General features: G+C 39.8%; 1 long non-coding RNA gene across 2 annotated transcripts; it reads left to right on the top strand.

Moving 5' to 3' along the window:
- The first annotated feature begins 919 nt into the window (after positions 1-919).
- LOC122122566 lies at positions 920-4528 on the top strand. 2 transcript variants are annotated; one of them, XR_006150179.1, is made up of 4 exons: positions 920-986; positions 2951-3112; positions 3424-3574; positions 3950-4528. It is a non-coding gene; the product is annotated as an uncharacterized LOC122122566 (long non-coding RNA). The 2 variants fall into 2 exon arrangements; XR_006150178.1 differs by lacking the exon at positions 920-986 and having other exon boundaries at positions 2755-3112.
- The last annotated feature ends 10709 nt before the right edge of the window (positions 4529-15237 follow it).

Genomic DNA, 15237 nt, shown 5'->3' with positions numbered 1-15237 from the left:
CACACAGGCACACGCACGCGCACACACGCATGTGTGGGTACTACAGCTTGAACTCAGGGTCTAGGCACTGTCTCTGAGCTCTTTTTTTCAAGGCTAGCACTGTATTACTTAAGCCTCAGCTCTACTTCTGACTTTTTGATGGTTATTTGGAGATAGGACTATCATGGACTTTCCTGCGCTGGCTCGCTTCAAACCATGTCTTAGATCTCAGCCTAATGAGCAACTAGTATTATAGGTGTGAGCCACTAGTGCCCAACTATAATTCTATTTACTTGACTTATATTTGTCCCTACAAGTAACTTATTATACATAGGGAAAGAACCTATTTTGTTCATTGCAGTAGAAGTACATTTCCTGGCATACAGTAAGCACTCAGGAAAAATTATTGGATAAATGAATAAATTGTAAGATTTCATTTGAAAAGAAAAGCATTGCCGAATTTCAAAAAATGTAAGCAGCATTGCTTCAAATGAACATGACTGGAAGCCCAAGAGCTGTTCTTTTAGAAGCTAGGTTTCCTTCTTTTTCATATGAGCTTCTTATGGGTAGTAGACTTCTACTACATGTGGAAGTCACAGTTGTGAAGTCTCTTTGTCTTACAGTGAAACAGGACCAAGCTGTGCTGCAGGGTGCCACGGGAACACAGCCAAGGTGAAGGGTGATTCCCGGAGCACCCAATGTGCCTGAACCTTTTCCCCACTCAAGAAGTCATATTGGAACCGGGAGCTGGTGTCTTAGGCCTGTAATTCTAGCTACTCAGGAGGCTGAGATCTGAGGATCACAGTTCAACGCTAACCCAGGCAGGAAAGAAAGTCTGTGAGTCTCTTATCTCCAATAAACCACTAGAAAACCGGAAATGGCACTGTGGCTCAAGTGGTAGAGCGCTGGCCTTGAGCTGAAGAGCTGAGGGACAGCGCCCAAGTCGGGAGTTCAAGCCCCATGACCGACAAAAAAAAAAAAGTCATATTGGGATGAAGTGAGCGAGGGTGAGTATAAGGTCTTATAACATCTACCTTGAATCAATGCTAATTTATACTAAGAGGCAAAATCAAAGCAATTACAAACTTTAGAGTGTCTTTTTTAGTAACAATGAATTATATGCTGTACATTTTACAACTCGTTAATACATATCAGTGTGTCATGGTTTTTTTTTTCTGTGCCTATTCTGGGGCTTGAACTCAGGGTTTTGGACTTTTGCTTGGCTTTTTCTGCTGAAGACTAGTGCTGTACCACTTGAGCCACACTTTCCATTTCTGGCTTTTTAACCTGTTAACTGGAGATAAGATCCTTAGATCTCAGCTTGCTGAGTAGGTGGGACTACAGGTGTGAGCCACCAGTATCTGGTATGATGTAGTCTTTGACTGTGTGTTTTAGCAATTAGTATCAAATCTTTGGGGAGTATTTTATTATTTACATAGCCTTTAGAAGAGAAGAAAATGCATATAGTTAAGAGAGTAAAGAGGCTCTCTTAGATATAATAATACAATAAAGTCTATATTGATACTTGCTAGGTATTGCCTTAGTAGCCCTGTCTTTCAAATTAACATTAAATGTATTATTTAACAGTAGCCCTGTCTTTCAGATGAACATAAATGTATTATTTAAGCAGAGCTATATAAATGCAGATATCAGACAGCTTTGGCCTAAAAATGCAATTTTACCTGTTTCAAATAAATTAATCTCTAAAATATTTTCTATTGTTCATCTAAAATGCAGTTTGGAGTGATTTATAAGCTTTTGCAAAAAGGAGAAAAGAAATAACAATTCATTTTGATATCTCTTAGTGCCGGGTGCCGGTGGATCACGCCTGTAATCCTAGCTACTCAGGAGGCTGAGATCTGAGGATCGCGGTTCAAAGCTAGCCTGGGCAGGAAAGTCTGTGAGACACTTATCTCCAATAAACCACTAGAAAATCGGAAGTGGTGCTGTGGCTCAAGCGGTAGAGCGCTCTCCTTGAGTTGAAGAGCGCAGGGACAGCACCCAAGCCCAGAGTTCAAGCCCCCACGACCGGAAAAAAACAAACAAACAAACTGGTCTATGTGCTATCTGGGAGACAGTAGAAAAGCCCAGGGCAGCTCTAGACCATAAGAAGTTACAGTAGAAGGAAGAAAAGGATGCACCTAGGAAATAAACAACTTATATGAGCTACGTTATGGGACCTCATAAATAAAGAATAACTTTTCTGTCAGGTGCCAGTGGCACATGCCTATAATCATAGCTATTCAGGAAGATGAGATCTGAGGATCATGGTTCAAAGCCCAGCTGGGCAGGAAAGTCCATGAGACTCTTATCTCCAATTAACCACCAGAAAACCAGAAGTGATGCTGTGGCTCAAGTGGTAGATACGCACTAGTCTTAAGCTGTAGAACTTAGAGACAGTGCCCAGGCTCAGAAGTTAAGCCCCATGACCCACCAAATAAAGAAAAGAATAACTTTTCTTCTGCTGCTATGACTCCTACTATGACTTGGTATATTTAGAACATTATGTTTAAAAAATATCCTATATCCACAGTTACAAAGATAGTATAGAGAATTACCATTTATCTTACTCCGCCTCCACTTTATATAACTATGCAATATTTATTAAAACTACCATTACCATTGGTATGTTACTATTTACTAAGCAGTAAACAATAAAAAGTACTTTATAAAAACTCAGAATTTACTTCGGTTGGTATTTAGGTATAATTATTAACATTAACATACATCACATACATTTTAGGATCAGACTACATGCTTAGTTTTAATCCATTCTTTAATCAGTTAGCACATATCAAGTATTACCCTATGTTGTCTTGGTGTTTAGCTTGTGCATATTTTTTATTATGTGAACATAGTTCTAGTTAACATGAACAGATTATTCAATGTTTGTTTCAATTTTTCCTATTTCAAATGATATTCTGGTGATTTTCCTTGCACGTGAACTTTATGAAATTTTGTATTTTTGTAGGCAGATACCAGGGAAGAAGGCACGATGTGAAGATCTAAGGATTTCCCTTTTGTTTTACTTTTAATTCAAGAGGAACACATTTAAATGATACTGCAATCTCTAAAACTGAAAATGAGAATCTTCTCCTTCTCTGGTGGACTGACTGCCCTGAGGGGAAAAAAGGTACAGTGAGATCTCTGTCTCTCACTGAGCTCGTGAAGCAGAAATGATTAGCAGGGTGCTCATGTTAAAATGCAGCCCTACACCGAAGCCTTTCACAGGTGTTCCAAGTTCCACCAAGTTCTCAGGAAGAATATTACAGCCCCATTATCTTTTGATTTGTTACCAAGGTTGGCATTGCCAGAACATTTTCTGTGGTTGTGGTTGGCCATTTTTATTTTCCAGATTTTATTTGTCACTGAAGAATAAGTTTTATTACTGAGTAACATATCAACACTAGGGAAAAGTACTCTCAATTGTTCCTTGTCTTCTAGAACAGATCATTCATCTTTTCTGAGATCTGAGAACTCAAGGGCCAACACCTGTCAAGCTGCAGCCAGCAAACACTCATCAGCCAGGAAGCGGAATCAGAGAATCTGCTGAGTTACCTGACTCCCAAAGCTACATGCCCTATGGCTGGACATGGTGAGTTCTCTACTGAAGTAAGAGCGTACAAGGAAAGAGTATGTGAACAATGGAAAAATCAAGGCCTCTGGGTTTAGACCTGGGCTTAAATACTGGATCCAGGATTTGCCAGTAGGTAGCTCTTTGAATTTACAAGAGTAATTGAGTTCTGAAGCCGAGCTTTCCCAACTATGATAGTTCTGTACAGGCTCTTGTAATACTTGAATAAAATGTGAACATGTCTGATACAGTACCACAGCACCATTGGAGAAATATCTTCAATGTTCCTTCTTGCTGGTTGAACATCTTTTGTTTTAAATGTGGCTGTTTGTGATCATGAAAACATAAGTATCAATGGAATGAATTAAATGTCTACTTAATTCTTTCCTCCCCCAGGGTTGCAGTCAACAGAAACCATCTCTGGATAGAATTTCTTGGCCAAACACTTACATCCTGAAACCAAAGAGTTAAAAAAGCCAGTTGTTTGGTGGACCAAGGAGGCATGGAGCTGCGGGGAGCGCAGAAGGAGTGTTATGGACCCTTTCTCTGGATTTACAGTCAGATGCCTTGGCTCTGGAGAGGAAGGGAGGGTCACATGGCACAGCAGGGCTGCTGGGAAACCCTTATCTGTATTGGGCACTTCAAAAGGCAAGGGGATTGTTGGGAGTTAGATATCCCCAGTGTATTATAAAGGAGACACATGGAAAATATTTACATGATGAAGTTTCAGAACTTTAGCAGAAATGTTTAAGGTTTTATTGAGGAATAATTGGCAGGCAATAAACTACATCTTTTTGAAGGGTACAATTGATCATGTATGTGTATGCCCACCTGTGAAACTACCACTATAATGAAGATAATAAATCTATTATCCCCAGATACTTTCTTATGCTTTTCTGCCAATCCCTATGTAGCTATCAAACTGCTTATGTCACTGAAGACTGAGAAATTTATATAAATGGGATCATACAATATATACTCTTTTGCATGATTTTTTTTCACTTGGCATAATTACTTTGAGATACAAGTACATATTGTATTAGGTATAAGTATAGTCATTTGAAGAAGGCTATAAAAGCTCAGGTTGGACACACAGAAATTCTCTTATTACTTATAATAACCATTTTTCTGTAAAGTTTCCACTGTGGTAGGTTTCTTTGAGTCACAGTGGCTACTGGGGAAATTTGATGTAAATTTGACATCTGTTTTGCCCTAAAAACTTTTCTAACACCTAGCTTTGTCTGGATGCCTCTTGACGGCAGTATTCAAAATGTGGAAAATTCACCAAGGTTTTATTGATTTAAGAAATACATAATTCTGTTTCCTCATAATAAATTAGAACAATTGTTTTCTTAATCCGATGGATCTCAGTTTGAATCACTCTCCTATTTCTTAATTATGTGATCCTGGGCTAGTTACTAAATGCTTTGAGGTTTGATTTCTTCAATGCATTGAGGTTTCTCTTCCCAGTTTATAAACTGGGAATAATGTACTAGTTTGTTGTCTTAAGGGTTAGTTGATGTATATATAGAGTTTTCCACCATGTCTTTACTTGCTGAAGTCTCATACCATAAACCCATAAACCACCAATAATGACACATAACCAAGTAAGAACAGGTATGCTAAGCTTTGTGCTCACTACAAAGCTTGAAATACTAATTCATCACTAGCTGATAGCTTGTATCCCTTGGGGGGGACTTATTCTCTCCCTTAAGAAATAGTAATCCAAAGGCAAATGATGACATTTATTTCTATAAGAATTATTAGAAAGTAAATGAAATATTTGTCCTTATAAATATTAGAAACATTCTGTGGAGAAAAGATGTAGGGCTACGGTTGAGCCCTATCAGTTGAGTTTCCATATGGAGTTTTAGAGTTCAATGATGAGATATGCAGGAATCACAGAGTGTAAAGGAATCAAAGTAAATGTAATAAAGAGCTCCATGGAGCGCTGTTACTCATGCTAAGATGACAAATCCAGCTGTGTGTTTGCAAGCCTTGAAAAGCTTATCAGACACCCACACTTGGCATGCTCCTGCCATTCTCTACTTCCTGCCAGGCTACCAGCTTTCCCCGAGCCTCTGTAAGTGCTACTTTGTTACCAGTGATATCTTTTTCTTCATCCTATTGGATGTTTTGGAAATATGGTCAATGTTATCTGTCAGTACTTGGAGACTAGGCTGAAGTTTCCTCCAAGCACTTGGCTGTAGGAGAGACAAAGCAGCATCTCTACCGAGTTTCTCCAGCAACTTTGCTTTGGTCATCCAGTAATGAGTTGTCTCTGCAGAGGAATCCTAAAATTCTACTGGTTGACACTGATGCCACCACACAAACTTCCAAGAAGATTGACACTGAGCACAAAAGTTCTTTTACACTCGTATTTAGAGCAATGGAATCAGACAATCTTTGTTTTCTTCTAGCTGTGACTATTTGAGTAGAAGGTCACTGGAAGGTCTATCTCCTACAGCACAATTTAAATGGCTTCCAGTTTTTCTGGCTTAATCTCTGAGCCCCCAACCCCTGTCCACCCCTGCTGGGACCAGAGGACAGTTGAGAGGTCAGAAGACTGCCTGTGTCTTGCTTTTTTAAGTCCAAATGTTGACACATGTCTTCTTTGTGTGCCATTGTTGTTTGACCCTATCACTTTTGTAGCATAGAAATAATTTTGCTCTGTCATAATTTAACATAAAAGTAAGTGTGTAGCACTTTGAAGCAAAGCTTAAGTCTCCCTGGCATCTCTTTGTGTTGTAGAATTGTTCTTTTGTATCATTAGTGTTTAGTTCTTAGTGACAGGAGGTCTTGCCTTTGTTATAACACATCTATCACTTCTACAAGTCTCTGTTGACTCATTCTAGGTTAGGAACTGTGCTAAATGCTTCAAGGGTGAATCTTCCAGACCATCTCAGTCTCATTGCCAATATAAGCATGAGGAAAGGAGGTAAAGTGTGAAAAATGGTTATTATCTAGCATAGAATAAAAATACAAAATAACTTATTAGAGTAAATTAGCATTATGTGTTTATGTTTTGACCCTTTGCCCCTTTAGGGGAAGAGTCTTATTTACCTTTGAGACTTAGCATGAACAGAGATTTGGGGGCTTAGTAAGTATTTAATAAATCTTGGTGAAATGTGTGAGCAACTGGCCGGTTGATCTGAATATCCTTAAGAGTTTACGATACAGCGTAACTCATTAATGTAAAGTAGAAAATGGAGCTTTAAAGTATCTGTATGTGTATGTATGCGTGTGCGTTCACGCGTTGCTCCTAAGACCTCCTACTCTGAGCTCTTTTGCTTATGGCGGTACCTCTGTTTTGCTTGAGCTGTATGTACCTCTAGTCCAGCATTTTGCTGGTCTGGTTAACTGGAGCTTTACAGATTTCTCTGCTCAGGCTGGCTTTGAACTACAACCCTCAGATCTCAGCCTGACTATCTAGGATTACAGTCATAAGCCTAAAAACTGACTATATGTTCCTAACACAAACGTGAGCAATTCCTCTCATATCATCATGTAATCAGATTATCCTAGAACAATTAGAGCCCTGCTCTTGGGAATATGGAAAAAGAGAAATGTGAGAAACACAGTGACGGTAGATTTTCTGTTTTTTTTTTTGTACAGGAAAATCATCTCAATTTCAACCTCATTTCCATTTTCTGCTTTACTGGGGAGAATGACCTTGGAGGAGAGAGAACTACACTCTGAGCAGATAGAACATGCTTGGCTACTGCCCAGCTCCACCACGGGAGCACAGAGGAGAGCCCTCTGATGTCTCCTGAATGATTTAGCTTTATTGCTATTGTCTCTCCCCAAATTGCCTTCAGGATGAATGTTCCAGCCAGGAAGCATAGAGAAGACACCAGCTTCCCAAGCACCTCACAAGATGCAGATGCTCTTTTTATGGAACATCCCTCACTTTGACCATTAATGGGGGCTGTATTTTGTACCTTACAAAGAGAAAATTACACTGCATTAGAAGTTCTGCATTCTGGCTTAAGCAGTGAATTAGATGAGGGATTCAGGCTGGGTGCTTTCCTACTGGGCATAATACTCAATTTATTTTCATTTACATTAATTTCTCTACATCACTGGCTGCACAGACATTAAACTGTTAAATGCAAGCAATTCCCCATTGCTTGACACAAATAGAAGTGTTTAATGAATAATAATAAAAAGAAGCCTATGGATGAAACCAATATACGCAATTGTGAGAATGCAATTTCCCATTGCATAGACTTAGCAAACTCCTCTCTCCCTCTCCTCCTTCCTTTACTTCTTTATTCCTTCCTTCCTTCCAAATTTTCTTTGAAAAGACAAAATAACTACATTTAAGTGGTGCAAAATAGAATAGAGCAGTATTGTTAACCCAAATAATAAAAAGCATGGATGTGAAAATCTTTATGGAGGATTCCATGAGAGTAACCAAAACAGTAATGACAACAATAATCAGTCTAACTCCTTTTGTGGTTGCTGATATAAAAGAAAGTTTTAATTTATGAATTTCAACTACATTGCTCTTAAACCCTGCTTCCTTCATTGGCCTGCTTGTACTGGAATCATGTCAGGAAACAGAAAGTGGCTTGTTTGAATTAACACTTTTCTCCAAAGCAACCATTTCCTTGGGTTGCCTGTAGCTGGAACAGAATCTTAAATCCCTTATCAAAATGGGTATCACCAAGCTTGGTGCCAGTGGTTCATCCATGTAATCCTATTCTGGAGGCTGAGATAGGAGGATCATGATTGGAAGCTATCCCAGGCAGACAAATATAAGAGATTCTTATTTCCAGTTAACAACCAAACAGCTAGAAGCAGAGGTGTGTAGTTCAAGTAGTAGAGTACCAGTCATGAAGAAAAAGGCTAGTAAACAAGAGTATGAGGCCCTCAGTTCAAGCCCAGTATTGGCACCATAACTGGTAGATTCATACCCTCATAGTTTTATTACCACTCACCAACTTTACTGTATGTTGTGGTATTGTTGTGAAAGAGGTGAGGCCCACTGTAGAAGCAGCCTCTGTTCTTCATGAGCAGGGTAACTGCACAAAATTGCCTTTATTTCTTTTTTTAAAAATTATTGTAAAGGTGATGTACAGAGGAGTTACAGTTACATAAATCAAGTGAGTACATTTTCTTTTTTGAACACTGTCACTCCCTTGTTCTTTCCCAGTTTTTCCCCTCCCAACTTCCCTCCCTGCAAATTCCTTATCACAAATGAGTAACAAATGCCTGCTGTTCATGATTATTTCCTACTACCTGGCAGTAAATACTGAAGTACACAAAATACATTAAAAAAAGAATCGGGGAGGAAGAACAATAGCATGTCAACAAAAGCTGTTTATCTTTTTTTCCATACCATCCAACTTTCTATTATAAGCAGATTTTATCTTCCATTGGAAAATTATGTTCCCCATTGTTTCCATGGTTTCTTTGTTCAAGCTCACATCGATTAAAATTTTATATATTGGTTTTACTTTTCCGTGTGTGTGTGTGTGTGTGTGTGTGTGTGTGTGTGTGTGTGTGTGTGTGTGTGTGTGTCCATTCTGAGGTTTGAACTCAGGTCCTGGGTGCTGTGCATGAGATTTTTTGCTTAAGGTTAGTGCTCAGCCACTTGAGCCACAGCTCCACTTCTGGCTTTTTGGGGGTTAATTGGAGATAAGAATCACACAAGACTTTCCTGCCTAGGCTGGCTTTAAATTATGATCCTCAAATCTCAGCTTCCTGAGTAGCTAAGATTACAGGGGTAAGCTGTAATCTGCTCTATCAGTGCCTGGCTTCAAGTTTCTTTTTCTTTTTTTCTGTCCTTTACAAATTTTCAATTGAGGAAGAAAGGAGTAAATACCTTTGAAAGAAAGTGTATTAGTTTCTTATTGATGCTATAGTAAATTACTACAAATAGCTTAGCTTAATGGCGTAAAATAAGACAAATTTATTTATGTATTTTTTACTCCTGGACATTACATTTTTGAAATAAATCTTAGGGTGCTAAAATCAAAGTTTGGGTGTGTCTGCTTATTTCTGGAGGCCTTGAAAGAAGAATCTTTCCTTGCCTTTTTTGTGGCTGCTCATATTTTTTTGGCTTATGGCTCTTTCCTCCATCTTCAAGGTACATGAATCCTATCACTGCTTCTGTTATATCACTATTTCTCCTATGAGGACCCTTGTGGTGATAGCAGATATGCCCAGATATCCATCGTACTTTCCTCATTTCAGGATCCTTAAAAACAACTGAGCTAACTGGGCACTGATGGCTCACACCTGCAATCCTAGCTACTCAGAAGGCTGAGATCTGAGGATCGCAGTTCAAAGCCAGCCCAGGCAGGAAAGTCTGTGAGAACTCTTAGCTCCAGTGAACCATCAGAAAACTGGAAGTGGTGCTTTGGCTCAAGTGGTAGAGCGCTAGCTTTGAGCTGAAGAGCTGAGAGACAGTGGCCAGGCCCAGAGTTCAAGCCCCACATCTGAAACAAAACAAAACAAAAAAACATCTGAGCTAGAACTGGGTTTCTGGACACCACTACTTGGGAGGACCACAGGAGCAAGGCAGAGAGACTAAATAAATCTTGCAAAGCCAATTTACTGTGGTAAGGCAATTCATGGGGGTGGGGTAGCATTCATCTTTCTGTAAGGTACTTATAGGAGAAAGGAAAATCCACAACAGAGTTCCTGAGCTACCTGTGCAATTCCTACAGAAAATAAACAAATTTGACCAATGATACTATCAGGATATGTAAAGCATTTGGACCTAATGTGAACCCAGAATTTGACATATCCTACCAAAAAAAACCCAAATGGCTACATCTAGTGTTGAAAAACTATCCAGTCCCCTTCTCTCAAAAATCTCTAAAAGACCAGAAATCTAGTCTAAAATTATTCTGAGTTCTGTTACTGTTTAAAGACATCAGAAAGAACTTCAGCTAGGATCTACTCCTTGATTCATAAATAAGCCTTTTTTTTCTCCAGCTTGGTACTAAGATGTACCAAGAAGAATTTTTTAAGCAAAAGGTTTAAATTATTATTTTTGTTGCAAAAATGCCACAGGTTATTAAAATAAGACCAGGAATGGCTATAATCAGATTGCATCTATTATTAATGAGGTTTTGCCTTAATGTGATCATTATGGGTATATGCCATACACCTAGAAGCTATCAGCTAACATAAGATCAACCTGGAATAATGAGTTGCTGGTGTGATATTTTTCTTTTGTGAAGGGTTTTACCTATAGGGTTGCTTTTTTACTATTCTTATAACAACAATAATGTAGCATTTTAGACAGCCACAGGTTTAAGTTTTATTTGTAATGTTTACTACTTAACAGCTTTACAGTTACAATTTGCTATAGAATCAACTCAGAAATATATTGAAAACTGTTATTATTACTCAATGATCCCAGTGCTAGAAAAACTCATGACTTTCTATAATATCTGTGGGCAGGTACATGTGTATGTGTGTGAGACAGACAGGGAGAGAGAGAGAGACAGGGAAGGGAGAGGGGGAAAAAGGAAAGGCAGGAAAGCAGAATCAAAATATGATTACAATTGTAGGTTGAGATATAAAGACATTTTAAAATATTTTTTTATAGAGAATTTTTAAAAAGTTTTTTTTGTGCTGATCCTAGGACGTTTCCTTAGGGCCTGGGTGATGTCCCTGAGCTTTTCTTTTGTTCAAGGCTAGGACTCACCACTTGATTCACAGCTTCACCTCAGGCTTTTTGGTGGTTAATTGGAAATAAAGAGTCTCATGGACTTTACTGCCTGGGGTTGGCTTTGAATTGCAATCCTCAGATCTCAACCTCCAGAGTAGCTAGGATTACAGGTGTGAGCCACCAGAGCCTAGCTTACAACTCCTTTACTACAATCTCTTTTCTTCTGTAAGGTATAAGCTAAAAAAAAAAGCCATAAATGAAAAGTCAGAAGAAAATTCTGCCTTTGTATATAGAAGCAGAGAAAGAGAAGGAGGTAAAGAGAGAAAAAGAAGAGGGAAGGGAAAGAGAGAAGAGGAGAAAGGAAGGGAAGAGGGAGTACATTCTGAGTAGTGTAGCTTCCAAGACCATCCTTTATAGCAAGTTATTACAAATAGTTGTGCTGAGGCTTGCTCACAGAGTCCTATTTAATCCTTAATGCAATTGGATTCTACAGGATACCATTATCTAGGAACCAGATTAGTCAAACACCAGTGTCAGGTATGAGAATGACTGCAGAAATAGGGGGCTACTCAGGTATCCAAGTGCCTGACCATAGCAAGAATCAGTCCAGGGAAGGTCACTGGATGGCTAGGCCACTGTTTCACTGCCCTCTCATTTCACTGTGGGGGTCCAATTCCTCATAATCTGCTCACTCCCTACTCTGCAGTATGACTTCTGCTGTGCTGACCTGCTTTCCGGGCAGTCCTCAGTGGGCTCTGCATTATTCATCACACGCCATCTCCTGGTAGCACTTAGTGATATTGGCGGGTGATTGCCTCCCGATTTTTCCTCTCCTTTGGCTTCCTCAGTATAGGCTTTCCTGGTCTTTTCCCTGCTTTTCCGTCCTGGCTTTGGTGACTCTACTCTTGTCTATACCTACTAATGAGATACAGATTGAGTTTCATTCCATTCACTGGATGCTCCACTTGAACAGGGCACAACAGCATCTCAACCTGCACTGCAGTATTATACAAACCCCACTACTGGGGTTTGAACGCAGGGCCTCACACTTGGCTAGGTAGACATTCTACCACTTGAGCCACTCTGACTAACAAGTTAGAGTTTCTTGTTTTTAACCCTATTTCAACCTCAGATTGTGATCCTTGAATCTATAGCCTCATGTGTAGGTAGAATCAGGCATGTATCACCATGTTTGTTAATTTAAGAGAGGCCACACTGGTTTTTTGCTTTCTGGCCTGTCCTCAAACCCTAGTCCTCTGGAGCTGGCTAGTTTCTATCCTGACCTTCCCTTGAGTAAACAAACACCTACTCTTCCTCTGATTTCTTCAGAATGGAAACACCTTTGTCTTTCTTTGCACTTGCTAGCTTCTGTTGGTTCCTGTTTGATCAGGTGTTATGTCTTTAGATCTCTCCCCTCATTTCTAGCCTTTCACTGTGTGGGCAATGACAACAACTCCTTCACAGGTGTCTCCCTGCCTCTGATCCAGCCTTCGTTGCTGGTAGATTTTGTACAACACTCCTAGAATCACTACCCTGATGGTGGGTAGCTTCACAGAGTTTCTTTGTAAACATTACTTGATTATTTCCTTAGCTTCAGTGACTTTATCTGGTAAGTTGCAAGATTTAAGGTAGCTCTGATGTCCAGACTTGGTCAGATATTTTATATGTAACTAAGATATGAAGGATGGGCTTTTCACTTGAGTTCTTAAAAAAAATCTTACCAATAATTGTCTGGCCTCAGGTCTAAATAGGGATCTCAGTGCTTGGGCCTCTCTACCTTGGGACTTTGCCATTTTCCGGGTATCTCAAGCTCTAAAATCAGTGATGCTTAGAAAATAAAATATATTCTATTAAGAAATAGGACACTGGGCCATTTTCTGTGGGGTAGACTATGTGAAAAGCCATATTATCTATAAAATAAGGAGGTTTAGTGAGCTCTAGGGTCCATTCTCCTGTGAAAAGCTAGTGTCTCCTCAGATACTAATATGCTAAGTTGGGGTAAAATGATTTATGACAAAGAGTGTAGGACAAGGCCCGAGCTGCAGCCCGTTTAAATAAAACAGCTGTAGAGTCTGACTCTCAGTGGTCTTCTTGTGGGGGGTCCTGCAACCTTGGCATTACACTATATGACCCTTCCTTTGGGGCCTTTTCTACAAGAAGTAATTCTTTTACAAGAAAAAGAAAAAGTGAGGCATAGTGCGATGTAGTAGAAGAGTTGAGCAGCACTTGCAAAGGGCTGCATTAGTAAATATTTTAACTTTCTTGGTCATGCAGACTCTGTTGCAGCTTTTCCAGTCTTCCAGTCTATTCTGGGAGGGTAAAAGCGGGCATGGCAAAACAGGAAAATGAGGCTGTATTCCAATTGGAAAATCAGGTGTTGTCTAAACTTATCCTTGGTCCCATAACTAACTGACCCATGACTGAAAAGATCTCTTAAAAAGCTCAGGGAAATTTATTTTGAGATGTTAGTATATTATGCACTAAGCATTCCGGTGATATAGATAACATGGATTTACTTACATTATTGGTTACCTAATTTTACAATAAATTATGCGTCATTTCTAGGAATGAAAAAACCTGAAAAGACCTAATCAATGGCTATGGGAGAGTTTTTAGAGTGTATTTAAAAAAATCACTCAGTGTGACCTGTAGAAAGTAGCAGAGGGACTTTTATAAAGTGGTGGCTAATTCAGAGGTTTCTACTAGTGTCCAGGGAACAGTGTCTTGCTCACCTCAGGGGATGGGCCAGAGGGGCAAACCATCGAACATGGGAGAAGCTCATGTTTGTCTGGAACTTTCAGATGAAGAGCAAGCTATGATTTATAACTAAGAAGCTGAATAACAAAGCTAACAGCTCCATTGTGTTCCTTGGTTATTGTCAGGCATGAGTTGATTGGTTGTAAACCCTTCCTAAGGTGCTTTTCCCACTTAATTTTGTGGCTGCACAAACTTTCATAACAAATAATGAGTTGGGGCTGTAGCCCAAATGTTATGGACTCTAAATATCTGGAGAGGCTGCAGAGTGAGCCTTTGCATTCTAATGGCCTGCTTAGCCTGGCACGGCTGGCAAGGCCAGCAAGGTTGTCTTGGCTCTGAGAGGGATTCTACAGAAATTTGAGGGGAGCCCACCAGAGAGCTCCTTGGCCTCACCGCCACCCTTCCTGCTCCACAGAAGTGATTTTTCTTCAAGATTTGACAGCTCCTCCTGGGTCAGAGTGAATTTGTCCCTCAGCTAGAATTCCAACTGTGTCTGTCTTGATTTGAGTGTTGAAGGGTAAATTCTTACCTTGGAGTCCTATTATCAACACCCATGCTCACATTCCTGTTTGTCCACAGAAATGAACATTGACTACCTATTCTCCAGCCCATCTGTGGCCATGGCACTGTGCCTGACTCCTGGCAGGGCAGGTTTATGACTCACGAGAGTTTCTGTGTGCCCTGTTAGAAGGAGTAGCTGCTAAAAGAAGGAAAAGAAGGGAGTGGGGATGGGAAAGGAGAGGCAGACAGCCACTTTTTCTTACATTTCCCTTTATGTCAGCAGATAGACCCTGCTTTTCTCAGAGTCAAGTCCTTTAGAAAACCTGGACATGGGAGCTAGACATGTGCCTGGATAATGAATGTTGGACTCTGGCTCCAAGCTTTCCCTGGTCGTAGACAGACAAAGGAGTCAGCACCGTAGCTATGAAAGAATATAGTGGAAAAAAACACTGTAAAGTGATAATGCCTAGTGGTGTCTGTATTTGTGTGTGTGTTTATATTTTTTGGATGAGTTTCATTTATCATTTTTTTTTTGCTAGTCCTAGGGTTTGAACTCAGGGCCTGGGCAATGTCTCTGAGCTTCTGTGCTCAAGGTTCATGCTCTACAGTAACAGCTCCATTTCTGGCTTTTTGGTGGCTAAGAGTCTCATGGAATTTCCTGTCTATGCTGGCTTCAAACTGTAACCCTTAGATCTCAGCCTCCTGAGTAGCTAGGATTACAGGCATGAGCTACCAGAACCCAGCTGGAGAGAAAATTTCTAAGTGATCTGTTAATCAATTAATTGGTGCTGGCTAA

Source organism: Dipodomys spectabilis, unplaced genomic scaffold (genome assembly GCF_019054845.1).
Source record: "Dipodomys spectabilis isolate Male_0828 unplaced genomic scaffold, ASM1905484v1 ptg000006l, whole genome shotgun sequence".
In the NCBI taxonomy this organism is placed as follows: Eukaryota; Metazoa; Chordata; class Mammalia; order Rodentia; family Heteromyidae; genus Dipodomys; species Dipodomys spectabilis.
Note: the sequence above shows the minus strand (reverse complement) of the source record. Positions and strands in the feature narration are given on the sequence as shown.